This window comes from Thalassophryne amazonica, chromosome 14 (genome assembly GCF_902500255.1).
Source record: "Thalassophryne amazonica chromosome 14, fThaAma1.1, whole genome shotgun sequence".
Lineage (NCBI taxonomy): Eukaryota > Metazoa > Chordata > Actinopteri > Batrachoidiformes > Batrachoididae > Thalassophryne > Thalassophryne amazonica.
The window spans coordinates 82,647,925-82,670,165 of record NC_047116.1 but is presented as its reverse complement, the minus strand read 5'-3'; the positions used below and the strand labels follow the sequence as shown (position 1 = coordinate 82,670,165).

Genomic DNA, 22,241 nt, shown 5'->3' with positions numbered 1-22,241 from the left:
CAACTTATTGATTAATAACAGACAGCGTGACTTTAAATTCATGAGTTATGGTACACATGAAGACAGAAGTGCTGATGTGCGTGTTTACGTACCTGGAACATCTCATTGATGCCCTCGCCGCTCTGTGCCGACGTCTCAAAGAAGTAATGAAAGCCTCGTGACTCTGCCCACAGGCGGACCTCCCCCTCGTCCACCACCCGCCGCTTTGTCAGGTCCACGTGGGTCCACCTGCACCGACAGACACAAGTTTAGACCTGCAGCATGACCACAGGGGCGATAGAGGTCATGTGATCCAGGCCCGGATCCAGGCCCGTTTGGACCGATGCAGTTGCGGTCAAATTTTTTTACGCATCGTTCATCATCGGTAAAAAAATAAATAAATAAATAAAAATCTTGAATAATCCCGAATAGTGCCGAACGTGTCCCCACGGTGAACACAGCTTTGGTTTTTATGTCAACTTATAGTCCATAAATTATATGGATTTTTCAGAGTTTCAGAGTCATACGGACGTGCAAATAAAGTCGGATATTCAGGGTTTGGTCTGCAGCGGCTCTGTAATCACCCATTTCTGCAGCATGACTCCACTTTGAAGCTGTGAACCACTGAAGCTTCTTCTTTGTCTTTCGGCTGTTCCCGTTAGGGGTCGCCACAGCAGATCAATCGTTTCCATCTCACGCTGTCCTCTGTATCTTCCTCTGTCACACCAACCACCTGCATGTCCTCTCTCAGCACATCCATGAACCTCCTCTTTGTCCTCCCTCTTCTCCTCCTGCCCGGTGGATCCATCCTCAGCATCCTTCTCCCTATATACCCTGGGTCCCTCCTCTGCACATGTCCAAACCATCTCAATCTCACCTCTCTGACTTTGTCTCCAAACCATCCCACCTGAGCTGTCCCTCTGATATGTTCATTCCTAATCTTGTCCATTCTTGTCACTCCCAAAGTGAATCTCAACATCTTCAGTTCTGCCACCTCCAGCTCTGCCTCCTGTCTTTTAGTTAGTGCCACCGTCTCTAAACCATACAACATAGCTGGTCTCACTACTGTTTTGTAAACTTTCCCCTTCACTCTTGCTGCTATTCTTCGGTCATAAATCACTCCTGCCACCTTTCTCCACCCACTCCACCCTGCCTGCACTCTCTTCTTCACCTCTCTACCACACTCTCCATTACTTTGAACAGTTGACCCTAAATATTTAAACTCATCTACTTTCACCACTTCTACTCCTTGTAACTGCACTATTCCACTGGGCTCCCTCTCATTCACACACATGTACTCAGTCTTGCTTCTACTGACTTTCATTCCCCTTCTCTCCAAAGCATATCTCCACTTCTCCAGACTAGACTCAACTTGCTCTCTACTCTCACTACAGAACACAAAGTCATCTGCAAACATCATAGTCCATGGGGACTCCTGTCTGATCTCATCCATCAACCTGTCCATCACCACTGCAAACAAGAAAGGACTCAGAGCTGATCCTTGGTGTAATCCCACCGCCACCTTGAATGAGTATGTCATTCCGACTGCGCATCTCACCGCTGTCACACTATTCTTGTACATGTCCTGCACTACCCTAACATACTTCTCTGCCACTCCAGACTTCCTCATACAATACCACAACTCTTCTCTTGGCACCCTATCATAAGCTTTTTCTAAGTCCACAAACACACAATATAACTCTTTCTGTCCTTCTCTGTACTTTTCCAACAGTATTCTCAGAGCAAACATTGCTTCTGTAGTGCTCTTTCTCGACATGAAACCATATTGCTGCTCACAGATCTTTACCTGTTTTCTAAGCCTAGCTTCTACTACTCTTTCCCATAACTTCATGCTGTGGCTGATCACCTTTATGCCTCTGTAGTTACTGCAGCTCTGCACATCACCCTTGTTCTTGAAAATAGGAACCAGCACAATTCGTCTCCACTCCTCAGGCATCCTCTCACTTTCCAAGATTTTATTAAACAATCTGGTTAGAAACTCTACTGCCATCTCTCCTAGACATTTCCATGCCTCCATTGGAATGTCATCTGGACCAACTGCCTTTCCACTCTTCATCCTCTTCATAGCAGCCCTCACTTCTTCCTTGCTAATCTCTTTTACTTCCTGATTTACTCTCACCACATCATCCAGCCTTTTCTCTCGCTCATTTTCTTTATTCATCAACTCTTCAAAATATTCCCTCCACCTTCTCAGCACACACTCCTCACTTGTCAGCACATTACCATGTGCATCTTTTACCACCCTAACCTGCTGCACATCCTTTCCAGCTCTGTCCCTTTGTCTGGCCAATCGGTACAAGTCCTTTTCTCCTTCCTTACTATGCAACTTCTTGTACAGCTCGCAATATGCCTTTTCCTTTGCTTTTGCCACTTGTCTTCTCGCCTTATGCCGCATCTCCTTGTACTCCTGTCTACTTTCTTCATCTCTCCGACTATCCCAAAACGTTTTCGCCAACCTCTTTCTCCTTATGCTTTCCTGGACCTCTTCATTCCACCACCAAGTCTCCTTGTCTTCATTCCACTGTCCAGATGTCATACCCAGTACTGCCCTAGCTGTCTCCCTCACCACATCTGCAGTACTTTTCCAGTTGTCCAAAATTGCTTCCCCTCCAACTAGTGCTTCTCTCACCTGCTTGCTAAATTTCACACAACAGTCTTCCTCCTTCAGCTTCCACCATGTGATCCTTTGTTGAGCTCTCACTCTCTTCTTCTTCTTTACCTCTAAAGTCATCCTACAAACAACCATCCTATGCTATCCACTCTCTCCTGCTACCACCTTACAGTCTGTGATTTCTTTTAGCTTGCATCTCCTATTAGAATGTAGTCCACCTGTGTGCACCTTCCTCCACTCTTATATGTTACCCTGTGCTCCTCCCTTTTATTAAAGTAGGTATTCACCACAGCCATTTCCATCCTTTTTGCAAAATCAACTACCATCTGTCCTTCCCCATTCCTATCCTTGATACCATATCTGCCCATTACTTCCTCATCACCTCTGTTCCCTTCACCAACATTCCCATTGAAGTCTGCTCCTATCACCACTCTTTCATGCTTGGGCACACTCTCCACCACCTCATCTAACACACTCCAGAAATCTTCTTTCTCCTTCATCTCACAACCTACCTGTGGGGCATATGCACTGATGATATTCATCATCACGCCTTCAATTTCCAACTTCACACTCATCACCCTGTCAGACACTCGCTTAACCTCCAACACACTTTTAACATAGTCTTCCTTTAAAATGACCCCAACACCATTTCTCTTCCTGTCCTCACCATGGTACAACAACTTGTACCCACCGCCGATGCTCCTGCTCTTACTTCCCTTCCACTTGGTCTCTTGCACACACAATATGTCTACCTTTCTCCTCTCCATCATATCAGCCAGCTCTCTCCCTTTACCAGTCATACTACAACCCCTGGCAAAAATTATGGAATCACCGGCCTCGGAGGATGTTGTTTAATTTTGTAGAAAAAAAAGCAGATCACAGACATGACACAAAACTAAAGTCATTTCAAATGGCAACTTTCTGGCTTTAAGAAACACTATAAGAAATCAGGAAAAAAAAATTGTGGCAGTCAGTAACAGTTACTTTTTTAGACCAAGCAGAGGGAAAAATATGGAATCACTCAATTCTGAGGAAAAAATTATGGAATCATGAAAAACAAAAGAACGCTCCAACACATCACTAGTATTTTGTTGCACCTCTGGCTTTTATAACAGCTTGCAGTCTCTGAGGCATGGACTTAATGAGTGACAAACAGTACTCTTCATCAATCTGGCTCCAACATTCTCTGATTGCTGTTGCCAGATCAGCTTTGCAGGTTGGAGCCTTGTCATGGACCATTTTCTTCAACTTCCACCAAAGATTTTCAATTGGATTAAGATCCGGACTATTTGCAGGCCATGACATTGACCCTATGTGTCTTTTTGCAAGGAATCTTTTCACAGTTTTTGCTCTATGGCAAGATGCATTATCATCTTGAAAAATGATTTCATCATCCTTTCAATTGATGGGATAAGAAAAGTGTCCAAAATATCAACGTAAACTTGTGCATATATTGATGATGTAATGACAGCCATCTCCCCAGTGCCTTTACCTGACATGCAGCCCCATATCATCAATAACTGTGGAAATTTACATGTTCTCTTCAGGCAGTCATCTTTATAAATCTCATTGGAATGGCACCAAACAAAAGTTCCAGCATCATCACCTTGCCCAATGCAGATTCAAGATTCATCACTGAATATGACTTTCATCCAGTCATCCACAGTCCATGATTGCTTTTCCTTAGCCTACTGTAACCTTGTTTTTTTTTCTGTTTAGGTGTTAATGATGGCTTTTGTTTAGCTTTTCTGTATGTAAATCCCATTTCCTTTAGGCGGTTTCTTACAGTTCGGTCACATACGTTGACTCCAGTTTCCTCCCATTCGTTCCTCATTTGTTTTGTTGTGCTTTTTCAATTTTTGAGACAGATTGCTTTAAGTTTTCTGTCTTGACGCTTTGACGTCTTCCTTTGTCTACCAGTATGTTTGCCTTTAACAACCTTCCCATGTTGTTTGTATTTGGTCCAGAGTTTAGACACAGCTGACTGTGAACAGCCAACATCTTATGCAACACTGCATGATGATTTACCCTCTTTTAAGAGTTTGATAATCCTCTCCTTTGTTTCAATTGACATCTTTCGTGTTGGAGCCATGATTCATGTCAGTCCACTTGGTGCAACAGCTCTCCATGGTGTGATCACTCCTTTTTAGATGCAGACTAATGAGCAGATCTGATTTGATGCAGGTGTTAGTTTTCGGGATGAAAATTTACAGGGTGATTCCATAATTTATTCCTCAGAATTGAGTGAGTCCATATTTTTTTCCCTCTGCTTGGTCTAAAAAAGTAACCGTTACTGACTGCCACAATTTTTTTTCTTGATTTCTTATAGTGTTTCTTAAAGCCAGAAAGTTGCCATTTGAAATGACTTTAGTTTTGTGTCATGTCTGTGATCTGCTTTTTTTCTACAAAATTAAACAACTGAATGAACATCCTCTGAGGCCGGTGATTCCATAATTTTTGCCAGGGGTTGTACCAACATTCAAAGTCCCCACTCTCATTTCCACCCTTCATCTCCCGCTCGCTTTAACTAGGTTTAAGGATATGATTCCTTCTTTATGTTCTCCAATGCCATATACCAACACAGGGCAGAGTAGCTACCTAAACTCTGTGAGTGAGATAGATTATCTCGTCAGTAGTTTTATATCCTCTTTGAGGACAACTTTGGATGCTGTAGCTCCTCTGAAAAAGAGAACCTTAAATCAGAAGTGCCTGACTCCGTGGTATAACTCACAAACTCGTAGCTTAAAGCAGATAACCTGTAAGTTGGAGAGGAAATGGCATCTCACTAATTTAGAAGATCTTCACTTAGCCTGGAAAAAGAATCTGTTGATCTATTAAAAAAGCCCTCCGTAAAGCTAGGACATCTTACTACTCATCACTAATTGAAGAAAATAAGAACAACCCCAGGTTTGTTTTCAGCACTGTAGCCACGCTGACAAAGAGTCAGAGCTCTACTGAGCCGAGTATTCCTTTAACTTTAACTAGTAATGACTTCATGACTTTCTTTGCTAATAAAATTTTAACTATTAGAGAAAAAATTACTCATAACCATCCCAAAGACATATCGTTCTCTTTGGCTGCTTTCAGTGATGCCGTTATTTGGTTAGACACTTTCTCTCCGATTGTTCTGTCTGAGTTACTTTCATTAGTTACTTCCTCCAAACCATCAACATGTCTATTAGACCCCATTCCTACCAGGCAGCTCAAGGAAGCCCTACCATTAATTAATGCTTTAGTCTTGAATATGACCAATCTATCTTTATTAGTTGGCTATGTACCACATGCTTTTAAGGTGGCAGTAATTAAACCATTACTTAAAAAGCCATCACTTGACCCAGCTATCTTAGCTAATTATCTGCCAATCTCCAACCTTCCTTTTCTCTCAAAAATTCTTGAAAGGGTAGTTGTAAAACAGCTAACTGATCATCTGCAGAGGAATGGTCTATTTGAAGAGTTTCAGTCAGGGTTTACAATTCATCATAGTACAGAAACAGCATTAGTGAAGGTTACAAATGATCTTCTTATGGCCTCAGACAGTGGACTCATCTCTGTACTTGTTCTGTTAGACCTTAGTGCTGCTTTTGATACTGTTGACCATACAATTTTATTACAGAGAGCATGCTATAGGTATTAAAGGCACTGCGCTGCAGTGGTTTGAATCATATTTATCTAATAGATTACAATTTGTTCATGTAAATGGGGAATCGTCTTCACAGACTAAGGTTAATTATGGAGTTCCACAAGGTTCTGTGCTAGGACCAATTTTATTCACTTTATACATGCTTCCCTTAGGCAGTATTATTAGACAGCATTGCTTAAATTTTCATTGTTATGCAGATGATACACAGCTTTATCTATCCATGAAGCCAGAGGACACACACCAATTAGCTAAACTGCAGGATTGTCTTACAGACATAAAGACATGGATGACCTCTAATTTCCTGCTCTTAAACTCAGATAAAACTGAAGTTATTGTACTTGGCCCCACAAATCTTAGAAACATGGTGTCTAACCAGATCCCTACTCTGGATGGCATTACCCTAACCTCTAGTAATACTGTGAGAAATCTTGGAGTCATTTTTGATCAGGATATGTCATTCAGTGCGCATATTAAACAAATATGTAGGACTGCTTTTTTGCATTTGCGCAATATCTCTAAAATTAGAAAGGTCTTGTCTCAGAATGATGCTGAAAAACTAATTCATGCATTCATTTTCTCTAGGCTGGACTACTGTAATTCATTATTATCAGGTTGTCCTAAAAGTACCCTTCAGTTAATTCAAAATGCTGCAGCTAGAGTACTGCCAGGGACTAGAAGGAGAGAGCATATTTCACTCATATTGGCCTCTCTTCATTGGCTTCCTGTTAATTCTAGAATAGAATTTAAAATTCTTCTTCTTACTTATAAGGTTTTGAATAATCAGGTCCCATCTTATCTTAGGGACCTCATAGTACCATATCACCCCAATAGAGCGCTTCGCTCTCAGACTGCAGGCTTACCTGTAGTTCCTAGGGTTTTTAAGAGTAGAATGGGAGGCAGCGTCTTCAGCTTTCAGGCTCCTCTCCTCTGGAACCAGCTCCCAATTCGGATCAGGGAGACAGACACCCTCTCTACTTTTAAGATTAGGCTTAAAACTTTACTTTTTGCTAAAGCTTATAGTTAGGGCTGGATCAGGTGACCCTGAACCATCCCTTAGTTATGCTGCTATAGACTTAGACTGCCGGGGGGTTCCCATGATGCACTGTGTTTCTTTCTCTTTTTGCTCTGTATGCACCACTCTGCATTTAATCATTAGTGATTGATCTCTGCTCCCCTCCACAGCATGTCTTTTTCCTGGTTCTCTCCCTCAGCCCCAACCAGTCCCAGCAGAAGACTGCCCCTCCCTGAGCCTGGTTCTGCTGGAGGTTTCTTCCTGTTAAAAGGAGTTTTTCCTTCCCACTGTTGCAATGTGCTTGCTCACAAGGGATCGTTTTGACCGTTGGGGTTTTTCCATAATTATTGTATGGCTTTGCCTTGCAATATAAAGCGCCTTGGGGCAACTGTTTGTTGTGATTTGGCACTATATAAATAAAATTGATTTGATTTGATTTGATTCTGTATTAGTTTCTTATAAGATCTCATCATTTTCTCAATTCTATGCATGAAACACAGAGCATCATTGAAATACATACAGTACTGTTCAGAATAGTAGTAGTGCTATGTGACTAAAAAGATTAATCCAGGTTTTGAGTATATTTCTTACTGTACCAGTAGATTCAGTAGATTCTCACAAATCCAACAAGACCAAGCATTCATGATATGCACACTCTTAAGGCTATGAAATTTGGCTATTAGTAAAAAAATGTAGAAAAGGGGGTGTTCACAATAATAGTAGTGTGGCATTCAGTCAGTGAGTTTGTCAATTTTGTGGAACAAACCGGTGTGAATCAGGTGTCCCCTATTTAAGGATGAAGCCAGTACCTGTTGAACATGCTTTTCTCTTTGAAAGCCTGAGGAAAATGGGACATTCAAGACATTGTTCAGAAGAACAGCGTAGTTTGATTAAAAAGTTGATTGGAGAGGGGAAAACTTATACACAGGTGCAAAACATTATAGGCTGTTCATCTACAATGATCTTCAATGCTTTAAAATGGACAAAAAAACCAGAAATGCATGGCAGAAAATGGAAAACAACCATCAAAATGGATAGAGGAATAACCATAATGGCAAAGGCTCAGCCATTGATCAGCTCCAGGATAATCAAAGAAAGCCTGGAGTTACCTGTAAGTGCTGTGACAGTTAGAAGATGCCTGTGTGAAGCTAATTTATTTGCAAGAATCTCCCGCAAAGTCCCTCTGTTAAATAAAAGACGTGCAGAAGAGGTTACAATTTGCCAAAGTAGACATCAACTGGCCTAAAGAGAAAATTGTTCTTTTTGGGTCCAAGGGCTGCAGACAGTTTATGAGACGACCCCCAAACTCTGAATTCAAGCCACAGTTCAAAGTGTAGACAGTGACGCATGGTGGTGCAAGCATCATGATATGGGCATGTTTCTCCTACTATGGTGTCGGGCCTATATATCGCATATCAGGTATCATAGGTCAGTTTGGATATGTCAAAATACTTGAAGAGGTCATGTGGCCTTATGCTGAAGAGGACATGACCTTGAAATGGGTGTTTCAACAAGACAATGACCCCAAGCACACTAATAACCAAGTAAAATATTGGTTCCAAACCAACAAAATTAATGCCTCACAGATGTGAAGAAATCATGAAAACCTGTGGTTATACAACTAAATACTAGTTTAATGATTCACAGGATTGCTAAAATAGTAGTTTCAACATAATATTTTTGAGTTTGTAGCATTAACAGCAGATGCTACTATTATTGTGAACACCCCCTTTTCTACTTTTTTACTAATCGCCCAATTTCATAAATGGACTGCATTTATATAGCGCTTTTCCATCTGTATCAGATGCTCAGAGCGCTTTACAATAATGCCTCACATTCACCTGCCATACAAGGTGCTCACTACACACTGGGAGCAATAGGGGATTAAAGGCCTTGCCCAAGGGCCCTTAGTGATTTTCCAGTCAGGCGGAGATTTGAACCCATGATCTTCTGGACTCAAGCCCAACACCTTAACCACTAGACCATCACCTCCCACCAAGCCTTAAGAGTGTGCATATCATGAATGCTTGGTCTTGTTGGGTTTGTGAGAATCTACTGAATCTACTGGTACCTTGTTTCCCATGTAACAATAAGAAATATACTCAAAACCTGGATTAATCTTTATAGTCACACAGCACTACTATTATTCTGAACACTACTGTATACACAAGATAAAATTAATTATTAATTAAAACAATTAGCTTTAACCATGCTCCTGAAATCCATACTGCATCCACCTATCTCCTGGGTTCAGAATAATCTATCTTTATTTGGATAAAATCTATCCAAATCCTTCATAAAATTTGTGAACAACACAAAGGTTTGATCCAGATCAAACCCAACACTGGATTATGTGATCTAATCCAACTGCAGAAAACCTTTTTGCTTTTGAACAGCTCTTTTTTGAGATTTGATACAATCTTTATCCATATTAAATTTTTGAAACACCTGGCCCCCGGTGAGCAGTGTCAAGGTGAACATTCTATGATACATTCTGCATGTAGTGGGAATGTTCAAACAAACCCCAATACGGCCTTGTTGATAATCCTAGGTGGGAGTTGCATATCACTGGGATATACAGAAAGTTGTTGGAGGACATCGCATCTATTGGGGTTGGAATATGCTGGGCGGTCAAGGTGGCAATGTAATCTGGCCTCCCAGTGGGTGGGAGCAAGAGATTTATAGCCTCCGTGTTTGTCTGTGGAATTACCATTTGATTGGTTCATTCCTTCCAGGGGCCTTGAATCTATGCTAATGAGTAAAGTGCTTATCTATCACAGCATTAGGGGGTAAATTCGATTGAGTTTGTTAAAAAAAAACAAAAAACAACAAAGCCAAAGGGAGGCTTAGAAGATGTTTTCCCCCAGGAAGTGGGTTCTGCATTGTATATCTTGATAGAAACCAGCTTTTCAAATTTATTTCACTGTCTTTTAACACAAACTGCATTCAGAATGGTTTTATGATGCTATTTGAAGAACCTATTAATTACATCAAATCAAATCAAATCAATTTTATTTATATAGCACCAAATCACAACAAACAGTTGCCCCAAGGCGCTTTATATTGTAAGGCGAAGCCATACAATAATTACAGAAAAAACCCCAACGGTCAAAACGACCCCCTGTGAGCAAGCACTTGGCGACAGTGGGAAGGAAAAACTCCTTTTAACAGGAAGAAACCTCCAGCAGAACCAGGCTCAGGGAGGGGCAGTCTTCTGCTGGGACTGGTTGGGGCTGAGGGAGAGAACCAGGAAAAAGACATGCTGTGGAGGGGAGCAGAGATCAATCACTAATGATTAAATGCAGAGTGGTGCATACAGAGCAAAAAGAGAAAGAAACACTCAGTGCATCATGGGAACCCCCCAGCAGTCTAAGTCTATAGCAGCATAACTAAGGGATGGTTCAGGGTCACCTGATCCAGCCCTAACTATAAGCTTTAGCAAAAAGTAAAGTTTTAAGCCTAATCTTAAAAGTAGAGAGGGGGTCTGTCTCCCTGATCCGAACTGGGAGCTGGTTCCAGAGGAGAGGAGCCTGAAAGCTGAAGGCTCTGCCTCCCATTCTACTCTTACAAACCCTAGGAACTACAAGTAAGCCTGCAGTCTGAGAGCGAAGCGCTCTATTGGGGTGATATGGTACTATGAGGTCCCTAAGATAAGATGGGACCTTATTTTTCAAAACCTTATAAGTAAGAAGAAGAATTTTAAATTCTATTCTAGAATTAACAGGAAGCCAATGAAGAGAGGCCAATATGGGTGAGATATGCTCTCTCCTTCTAGTCCCTGTCAGTACTCTAGCTGCAGCATTTTGAATTAACTGAAGGCTTTTCAGGGAACTTTTAGGACAACCTGATAATAATGAATTACAATAGTCCAGCCTAGAGGAAATAAATGCATGAATTGTTTTTTCAGCATCACTCTGAGACAAGACCTTTCTAATTTTAGAGATTTGCGCAAATGCGAAAAAGCAGTCCTACATATTTGTTTAATATGCGCATTGAATGACATATCCTGATCAAAAATGACTCCAAGATTTCTCACAGTATTACTAGAGGTCAGGGTAATGCCATCCAGTGTAAGGATCTGGTTAGACACCATGATTCTAAGATTTGTGGGGCCAAGTACAATAACTTCAGTTTTATCTGAGTTTAAAAGCAGGAAATTAGAGGTCATCCATGTCTTTACATATGTACATAGTTGTTGGTTTGAGAATGAGAAAGACAGAGTGAGCCTATGGAGAAGGGAACAACAATAGAGAAAATGCACAGCATTGAGGGCATGGATCGTTAACCCCTTTAAAGAAAGGAAACTTTCTGTTTGGTTTTCAGCATTACCTTTCAATTACATTTAATCTCAAATGCACAGCCTCTGGTTTTCAATCTAGAAAGCATGTCAATATTACTATTTGCTGCTGTGCTGAGACTGTGATTGTCAAAATCAGTGTCAGAACCTTCTTGATTTAAATCCTCTTTGAAAATACTGTATGTAGAAATGTGAAGGAATATGTAAAACATGTCTCAACAATGCACCAGTAGCAAGTGATGCAATCTCGTGAGACATCTCAAAAGCTGAATCAACAATTATCTCTGCCAGGCTATGCTACTGCTCCAAGGAGTGCACTACAAATGTGCTCACCCTCCGATGGTGGTTAAACTACAACCAATGTGAGTCAGTGGACTGCCGTCAAGTGATGAGCTCTACCAGTAATGCACTCTGTTGGGCTATGCTGACCTGTATGAGAGACAGGAAATTTTAACCACTGGAGTGTGCCTTCTCTGGCATTAAACCAAGGTTTTGAGAATCTGCTATGTCGGCCAGCGTCAACCACTTCATGTTATAGTGTGAATGGCCCAAACCAAAGTCAGCAGCAGTCAGCTTAAGGCCCCCTGACATGAGCATGACCTCAAATCTGCTGTGGCAACCCCAAGTGAAATACAACAGGGCAGCCGAAAGGCTTGAATTTTACTTAATGAACCCTATTATTTAATTGTAATCATGATGTACAAGTAGCATGTAATTGACACTTTTAAGTTCTGGTAACAATTGAATTTTAAGTTTATGAACTCAAAAATTTTGTGATTACCTCAATATTTTTGAGTTATCCTAACTTGTTCGGGTTTACAATGTGTGTAATTATTATTGCTAGCAGAGAAGATTTTTTTTAACAATTTCACCGATTTGCCTTTTCAAGGAGTAGAAAGTGGACTGCAGATTATAATTAAGATTGTGGAAGTTGTTTTTGTAAGTAAGTAAGTAAGTAAGTAAACTTTATTTATATAGCGCCTTTCACAGACAGGGGTCACAAAGCCCTTTACAAGGTAAAACAATAAAAATATACAGTAAAACACTCAGTACTAAAAGATTATTGGCCATGAAAAGCCTGTTTAAAAAGTAGAGTCTTTAGTTGCTTTTTGAACATCTCAACAGAGTCCAGGGATCGCAGGGACAGAGGGAGTTCGTTCCAGAGACGAGGCGCTACGGCTTTAAAAGATCGGTCTCCTCGAGTTTTAAAGGAGGTTCGAGGAACCATCAACAGGTTCTGACCTAAAGATCTGAGGCTGCGGGCTGAGGTGTACGGCTGAATCAAGTCAGCAATGTAATCAGGAGCCTGACCATGTAGTGCTCTGAAAGTCAAAACCAAGATTTTAAAATTAATTCTGGAGGCAACAGGGAGCCAGTGGAGGGATTCCAAGATAGGCGTGATGTGGGCTCTCCTGTTGGTGCGGGTCAGAAGCCTTGCAGCAGAGTTCTGGACATACTGCAACAGATTTATCTCCTTCTTACACAGGCAAGTGAACAGGCTGTTGCAATAGTCCAACCATGTGGCGACAAAGGCATGGATAATTTCCTCTAATTCTTTCTGTGACACCAACTGTTTAAGTTTGGCGATATTTCGCAGTTGAAAGAAACAATTCTTCACAAGCTTGCTTGCGTGCTGAGCAAGAGACATTCCTTCATCAAAAATAACGCCAAGGTTTCTAAGGCTTGTTTTTGCCGTTAAGCCCAAGTCACCAAGGAGGTTCCTGATAACAGGAACAGCACTGTCAGGGGCAACAATAAGTGTCTCAGTTTTTTCAGAGTTCAGTTGCAGACGGTTTCCATTAAGCCACTTCTTCACCTGTGACAGGCAGTCAAATAAAGAGTTCAATTTGTGGACTTCTGAAATCTTAAAGGAACAGTACAGTTGTAAGTCGTCCGCAAACAGGTGGTAGGAAATATCCCTGAAGTCCTGAATCAACTGGCAGAGGGGAAGGACATACAATTGAAACAGCAGTGGCCCCAAAACAGAACCTTGTGGGACACCATACTGTAAAGCAGCTGTTTTCGATAGTTTATGGCCAGCCAACACACTAAAGGTCCTCTCCTCCAAGTATGAGGCAAACCATTTCAGCACGGACCCCGACAACCCTACCAGATCGCGCAGCCAGTTGACCATAATGCTATGGTCGACAGTGTCGAAGGCTGCGGACAGGTCTAGCAGGACTAGGACCGTGCATCTTCCTGCGTCAGCGGCCATCATGATATCACTAGACACTCTTAGTAGTGCGGTCTCGGTGGAGTGGTGTTTCCGAAAGCCTGACTGAAAAATGTCATAGATGTTGTGCATCTCAAGGAAAGACGTTAGTTGTTTTGCGACCACTTTTTCCAGTATTTTTGCTAGAAAGGGGAGCTTCGATATTGGTCGGAAATTCTTAAGCTCAGACTGGTCCAAGTTAGGCTTTTTGAGTCTTGGTTCCAACACAGCATGTTTAAATGAGCTCGGAAAGAGACTGGATGACAGGGACATGTTGAACATTTTCATGACCCATGGCCCGATTGAGTCGAAAGACTTGCGGATGGATTGGCGCGTCGGCTCGCAGCCGGCGCAGTGCGCCCGCCACAGGAAGAACACCTCAGTTGGAAGCCTTAAGGACAAGTTGGAACATGCCCTGCTGTTAAACAATTTCTCAGATACTCACTCAACTGAAAGCCACCAAAAGCCGCCTGGATTTTACAAATGGTTATCAACACATAGGTGTTTTTCCTGTGGCGGGCGCGCCATGCCGGCTGCGAGCCGACGAGCCAATCTGTCCGCATGTCTTTCATTAAAAAAATCTCCTTTAACAGTGGAATGTCCGGATAAACTGCTGATTCCGACCTCTTCTGAAAGTTCTCTGTTCTCTCACGACGTCCTGGGTCAACAGAGGCTTAAATTTGGAGGTTTTCAGCTTGAAACAGGATGACAACGTCACCTCGGAGCGCTGCGCGACGTCCCGCTCCGTGGGAAGTCCTTACAGCGATAGAAACAATCCAAAATCTCTCATCAGCCGTTAAAATTTTCACCAAAAACCAGCTTAATTTGTCGAATGGTGTCCACTCGGATGTGCCTCACAGTTTTGGAAAAAATTTTGATGAAGCACAGCGCCAGTCTCTCAGCAACTTCTCAGACAAAGGAATTCCGACGAGGTGTGCAAACAGGAGAATGACGTCACCGACAGGCGTGGAAAAACTCACGCATGCACATGAAGGTTCAAGCTTGGCTATGAATCAAATCCATATAGTTTTTAAAAAAAATAAAACGGTTGGTTTCTTTTCTAATAGACCTTGTGTATATATATATATATATATATATGCGCTTTTGTTGTGTTTTATAAGTATAATAAAGGTTTACAATCACAATAATTTCCCACACACATTTATTCAATACACACAGCAAACTATAATAAACAACTGTTTTGACTCTTTATAAAGGTAATTTGAGGTCTTGTGTGAAAGACTGGACAACAAACAAGGTCAAACAATAAACACAAATGCACATTTTGAACAATATATACAAAATGGTCTATGCATTTTGTTTGTCTTCATCTCAAAGCAATTTCTGTCTGCTATTACACAAAGGTCACATCACAAACTTCTACTGTGTTTTGGAGTGTTCTGTCCTGCTCTGAAAGCAGCTTTCACACTTTGGCCCAATTACACTCTGAGGAACGACCCCGCCCCCTCGCTTCATTGATATGGTAAACTGTGCTTCACGCAAAAGTGAGAGAGCTTGCCACAGGCTTATTCAATAACATTCACAGGTAATGAGGAGTGGAGCATCTCTAAAACTCACACACTCTGTCTTTGAGCATGTGAGATTGTCATCAGAACCTCTCCGTCTGCTCCCTCTGTTCAAGGGCCTGTCACAGTGGCGTATTCGCAGAGCTGCTCATTACAGCGTATCGTCTATGCTGTAATGAGCAGCTCTCCGTCCACATCACAAGGAGTTTTTTCTCAATACGCAGCAGCATGTTGAGGGCTACATGCATAGGACGGAAGAATTTAAACATGTTTAATTTTCTTCGGCATACAGCACAGCATGGAGCCTTCACGCGAGTACACACAGCGCCGTGCTACTGTCCTCTGTTGTGAGCCCGCCCACACTGCAACACAGTACTGTGCGCCATTTCACATCTCTCTGTTGTTCTTCTGGAGCTATAAATACTGCAAGATCGTTGCTTCACTTTATCATACTGGACTAATTAATTATATGAGGACTGTTTCACTGTGTTGCATTGTTTCATAAAATCTCTCTCTCTCTCTCTCTCTGTGTCTAATCAGAGCTGTGACTCTTTAAAATAAACGCGCGCTGGCTGCATAAAAATAATAATAATAATAATAATAATAATGTTAAATGACTCTGTTTTTGAGCCACACCACACCATGCAGTAGAGAACAGAGCACACTTCCACAGAGGCAGAAAATAGTACTGAAACTGGTGCAGCATGGCACACGTGACTGTGTGCACACATTAAAACGCGAACATACGCAGCTCCAAGTATGAATGAACACTGTTAAAGGCAGAGTATGCGTGTATTTCAGGCATATTTAAATGAAACACAATGCTGCAATGAGCAGCTCTACAAATACGTCACTGTGACAGGGGCTTCACTTTCACTGATCGCTGTGCATAATGGCACAGGGCACACTGGAGCCAGCAGCCAGATGGCTATTCAAACGGGCCAACTAGTAACACATCACTCCTAAAAAAATGATCTTTGGTGTGTCACATGAGGTAAATCTGCCCTATGATTTTATTTTGGAAAACCATGTGATGGTGAACCAGTTCCGATTGGACACTCAAATTGTGCACATCATCACACAGCTTCTATGAGGAGTACAAAGGTGGCTGATGGCTGGCTCGAAAGTTCGCGGAGTTAACTTTTCAGCAAAAAAAAAAGTTTCTATCTCATATCATTAAAAAGTTATTTATAATTTAGTAAAGTTTGGTCTCATCCATCGTATACAATGGCATCAGCCCCAGAGGGTTAATTCTACATGTTCATAGCTCAGTATCGCCATTGTAGATGCTTTATTTCACAGAATTGGCAGACCGTATATACAGCTTGGTCATATGTACAGCAGGTACACAAAGGAGACATGAAACATCAGTATGTGAGACAGCATGTCATATGCATCAGGTACACGTTGGCAATTACAGGAAACCGCTTTATGTGCGTAGGACAAGGAACAGACAATTGCTCAGCACTCACGCAGAGGTCATGTTTTGCTCATCCTGCAGGTGCACTGATGGTACGTCCTTAATAGGTGCATCTCGGTTCGTTAACACATTTACAGCAGCCAGCAACTTGTAACCATAAGTGGCTTGTTATTTGCATGGAATACACAGGAAACCCAGTACATGTGCCTCGGCCTGTTAACATATGGGACACATTTTGCTCTCTGCACATCTGGACGTGTTAACAGATCAGAGATCAGACCGAGGACTGTGAATTTTGTGCAAAACGTGATGAAGGATCACGACAAGAGATTAACCCCTTAACGCCTGAATTTATATAGCTATATATAACAAAAAAATGTTTTGTGTGTGTTTTTGCCTTTAAGTAGATGGTAAATAATGTTGAGATTATTAATTTCACTTTTGCACAAGAAATAGATAGTAATTTTGGTATTTTGGTAATGACTTTATGTTATAATGTTATAATAATAATAATGGTATGTTGCAAATTTGCGACAACAGGCATACTGGTCAATTTGGTATGTTGCATATTTGAGTCAAATATTATAGCATATATGCGACAATAGGCATTAAGGGGTAAATTTGAGAAGGTATAACACATGCATTACTGCAAGATATTTTTTCTACAAATATAGAAAACAAAACCCTGTTTACACTTTTTGCTGATTGCTTTCACACTTATTTCAAAATTTTGGGTATAAAACTTTACACACAAACTGAATAAAACCCATCTCTTCAACACATTTAGAAACACTCTCTCAAAGGAATTGTAACACACACATGTGCTTTATAGAAAACATTGCAGCCAGTACTTTACAGTACTATTTTTATTCATTATGTACAGTTTCCTGTGAAGCTCAAAATAGTATTTCTGAAATAGCTTTTTTCTTCCAATCAGTCTTTACAGTAAAGAATAAAAGAAAACCTTGCACATGAAGTGAAAATAGAATTACAGTGGCTGCATCAACAACACAATGATGTATTATTTTATTAGGAAACGGAGCGGGCCACAGCATCAACTTTATCTAAATTCTGGGTCTTTTACTGAAGCTTAGGGCTAGTGGCCAGCAATCACCTTAGTATTTCTTCTGTTTTTCTTGTTGCTTAATGCTGACAAATTATACTTTATTTGTTGTCTTTCCGATGCTTGATTCTGTTTTTTTCTCTCTGAGGTGCAGCTCCATCCAGAGATGGGAGTGGTGTTGACTTCTACATCCCTCCCATAATGTGCACCAGCAAAATTTCCTCTATAATCGTTTTAGAAAATGTTTTGTCAATTCTGTCACTAGCATGGCCCAAGCAGAGGGTCACCGCTTTGAGTCTGGTCTGCTTGAGGTTTCTTCCTCAAATCATCAGAGGGAGTTTTCCTTACCACTGTTGCCTGTGTGCTTGCTCTGGGGGTTGGTAAGGTAAGACTTTACTTGTGTGAAGCACAATTGAGGCTACTTAGTTGTGATTTGGTGCTATATAAATGAAATAAATTAATTAAAATTGTATATACATTATATACTGACACACAAGAAAATTTAACAATTCAGTAAAATATAGTAAGGTAAAATACAATAAAATAACATATAAAAATCAAATAAATTACAGCAATTCCGAGAAAATGGCCCAATGTCTGCACGTGCCTCTTCCACAGCGTGTAAAAGAGGCATGTAGGCATGTGAATGGTGATTGTACACCTTCCACTGCCATACAGGAAAAAAAAAAATCCTCTATTGGGTTGAGGAATGGTGAGTTTTGTAAGTATTGAACTGTGAAATTTTGGGCTGCTCTGGTCCATCCTATACTACCTGCTCATTTTTGTTGACTGAAGAACATTGTCAAATCTAAATCACAGTATATAGTACAAATCCATTGCACACTGTAACCACAGTGTGAAGTGAAGAGTTGAAGACATAGCCTATCTGTTGTCCCATCTGAATATTCTTATGAAGGAGGCTCCAGTGAAATGCCTAAGATTGGGGTGGACTCTCTGCCCAGGCTCAAACCATGCTGAACTACATGGCACATGAAATTTGCCCTTATTTCATCACATCCACCAAGGATGTAATAAAATCATTGCCGTTTATTTATTTATTTGTCTGTCTGTTAGCAAGATTACGTCAAAACTGCTGCATGCATTTTTACGACATTTTTACCACAGACAGATATTAGGCCATGAAAAAAAACTATTACATTTTGGAGCTGATCAGCTTCTGGATCAAGTTTCACTTTATACAGGCTTTGAAGGATTGCTGTTAGCAAGATTACATCAAAACTACTGCACAGACTTTGATGACATTTTCAACAGCAATATATATTAGGCCATGGAAGACTCCATTAAATTTTGGAGGTAATCCGCATTTGGATCAAGTTTCACTTTATATAGGCTTTGAAGAATTACATCAGTACTTCACGGATTCTCAAGCTTTCATCACTGATACATATAAGGCCATGGAAGACTCCAATGAATTTTACAGGTGATCCGGAGCCAGATCCGGATTCTGAATTAAGATGTTCCTTTATATAGGCTTTGAAGGATTACTTAAAAACTGCTTCAGGGATTCTCACCAGATTTGCACCACACATAGATATTGCCAAATGGAAGACTCCAATGAATTTTGGAAGTGATCCAGATCCTGGATCAAGATTTCCCTGTATATCAGCTTTGAAAGATTACATCAGAAGTACTTCATGGATTCTCACCAAATTTGCACCACAGATTTTTAGGCCATGGAACACTCCACTGAATTTTGGGGGTGATCCAGATCCAGATTGGCAGACATCAACCAAAGATCTCTGATTTCTCTTGTTTGAAATATGAATTCATACATTTCCTCTTCTTTGAACTTCTCATCCATGCGCATGCCCTCACCCGTGCCGTACTTCTCTCTCTCTCTTTCTATCTCTTCATCTTGCTACCTCCATGTCCTCTTTGAAGTGCAAAGGCTGAGGCTGACTGGTGCTCACTTTTCTGTGGAAGTGCTTTCAGTTCTGAGTGTTCAGTATTTCTAATGAGAAGTAGTACAGAGAAATACTACTACATCACCAGATGTGTTTTTTTTCCCATTTAAACTATTTTTTTTTTTCCTAATGGAATTAATACATTATTTTTTTTTTTTTTAAACTTGGTGTCTAATGTATGAAACTGTTTTTAGTGTTCTGCAGTGTGTGTTGCAGAATTGCAACTGCAGTGCACAGATGACGTGTTTAAGATGTGGGCACAATGTGTTCAAAGTATTTGTACAATAAGGTTATATTTTGACGCTTTGGTCCAAGCATTTGAGTTTGGTGTTAAATCAGTTGGCAAAAACTATAAACACAAATGCGTATATCTCTCATACAGCATATTTGCAATCTTGTAATATTTGTTGTTTATAATAAAACAGCCTTGAAGGTAAATCTCTCCAATAGTGTTTGTGCACCTTTTCCAACATACAGTAATACTGACATGTTTCATTTTCATTTCACCTCTTTTTTTTGTCATTGCTGGTATAGCACATCCTTTTGAAGTGTGTAAAGCTTCATGCAATGCTGTGCCTCAGTTTGTACAGAAAGGCTTCAATAAAGATTAAATTTAATTATTTCAATGACAAACAAAGCTTAACTGCAGCAGCTCAACAAAAGAGTCAACCTCCAACAAGGCAGAATGAATGCACTCGTGATAAATAAAAATAAAAAAAACACTCAAAACATTAATTTCATAATGGGCAAAACATAAAACATAACAGAGAACAAAGTTCTTTTTATCAAATTTATCAGGCTTTGTAACATGAAATGGCTGGACACAAGTGCTAGGCTCAGACACAGAGTGGAATTGTTCAAAAAGGTTTGCTGGTAAAACAAGCAGGGTTGAGTACACAAAAAGGCAGCAGTAATAAGCAACAGTAAGAAGTTAATCAGGCAGAGGGGTGGTCCAAAAAACAAGCAGGTGGTCATGAAAACACTGAGAGACAGGCAGGATGAGAAAAACACTTGGAACAAGGTTCAAAGCCAAGACATGAAGCACCACAATCTGGCAGGTGGACAAGGTGAGGTTTAAATACAGGAAGATGATGAGCAGACAATGAGGAGCAGGTGTGAGGGAAAGATTCAGGGTGTGGGAGTGGAAAGACAGAGGGACACACCCACAACCGAGCACAAAGTGACAGACAAGAGAAATAGATGGAAAACCCCAAGACAAGACAAGAAAATCACCACACAGAACATGATCAGAAAACACTCTAAAGCATAATACAAAACCAACAACTCAAATCCTGGCAAAATTGTTATATCTCTTTGAAAATATAATTAGCTTTTAAAATTGGAGGGTGGGGGGTGGATCAGCCTCTCTGTAAACAATAATAGTCCCCCTGAAACCTGGCCCGATAATACTGTATAAATTGTTGTGCACTTGCGGCTTCGCGTAAATTACATTCATGTCATGACTTTTGCATTTGTGTCGTGACTTTCGCATTCATGTTAGTTTGCATTTGTTTTGTGACTTTTCCATTTGTGTCACGACTTTTGCATTTGCACAGGTGCATTTGCACTGGTGTTGTGACTTCTCTGTTTGTGTCGTGACTTTTGCATTTGCACAGGTGCTTTTGCATTTGTGTTGTGACTTGTCCATTTGTGTCAGTGCTTTGGCATTCATCTTGTGATTTTTCCGTTTGTGTCCCAACTTTTACATTTTTGTAGGTGCTTTTGCATTAGCGCTGTGACTTTTCCATTTGTAGCACGACTTTTACATTTGTGTAGGTGTGTTTGCGTTAGTGTTGTGGCTTTTGCATTTGTCTTTCCATTTCCACATTTCCATTTGGGTGGCAACTTTTGCAGACATGTTGCAGATTTTGCATTTGTGTTGCAATGTTTCCATTGATGTTGTGACTTAGCATTCATTTTTCATTTTTGTAGGTACTTTTGCATTTGTGTTGCAGCTTTTAAATTCAAGTTGTGGCATTTGCATCATGTTGCAAGTTTTGCATTTGTGTTGCGGCTGTTGCAGTCAAATTCCAGCATTTGCATTTGTATCGTTGCTTTTGCATGTTGCAGTTGTTGCATTAGCATTGTGACTTTTATATTTCTGTCAGGACTTTTGCATTTGTGTAGTTGCTTTTGCATTTTTACTATGACTTATTCATTCATGTTTGTGAGTTTTACATTAATATTGCAGCTTATGCATTCATGTTGTGGTTGTTGTATTTGTGCTGTGACTTTTGCATTTGTGTTACAGATTTTACATTCATGTTAAGCTATCTAAGACACCATACTTTAGGCCCCTTCACACATAGTACCTATAAGAACAAATCAGGGTGAATCAAGGTGGAACTGCTTGTATGAATGAACTATGAAAACATTGAGCCGATGGGCAGGTGTGAACGATGCCACTGCCGCCCATTGCAACAGAGATATATGTTTTGAAGACAGGAAGCAGACACACACGTCACCGTGGGCAGTTGTTAGTTCATGTCCGTCCAAACTTGGTATGTGTTCTTCAGCTGGGACGTCCAGAACCAG

The 22,241-nt window shown here is 40.7% G+C and overlaps 1 pseudogene; it reads right to left on the bottom strand.

Moving 5' to 3' along the window:
- Positions 1-22,241, bottom strand: part of LOC117524307 — a 31,735-nt pseudogene that overhangs the window by 980 nt on the left and 8,514 nt on the right.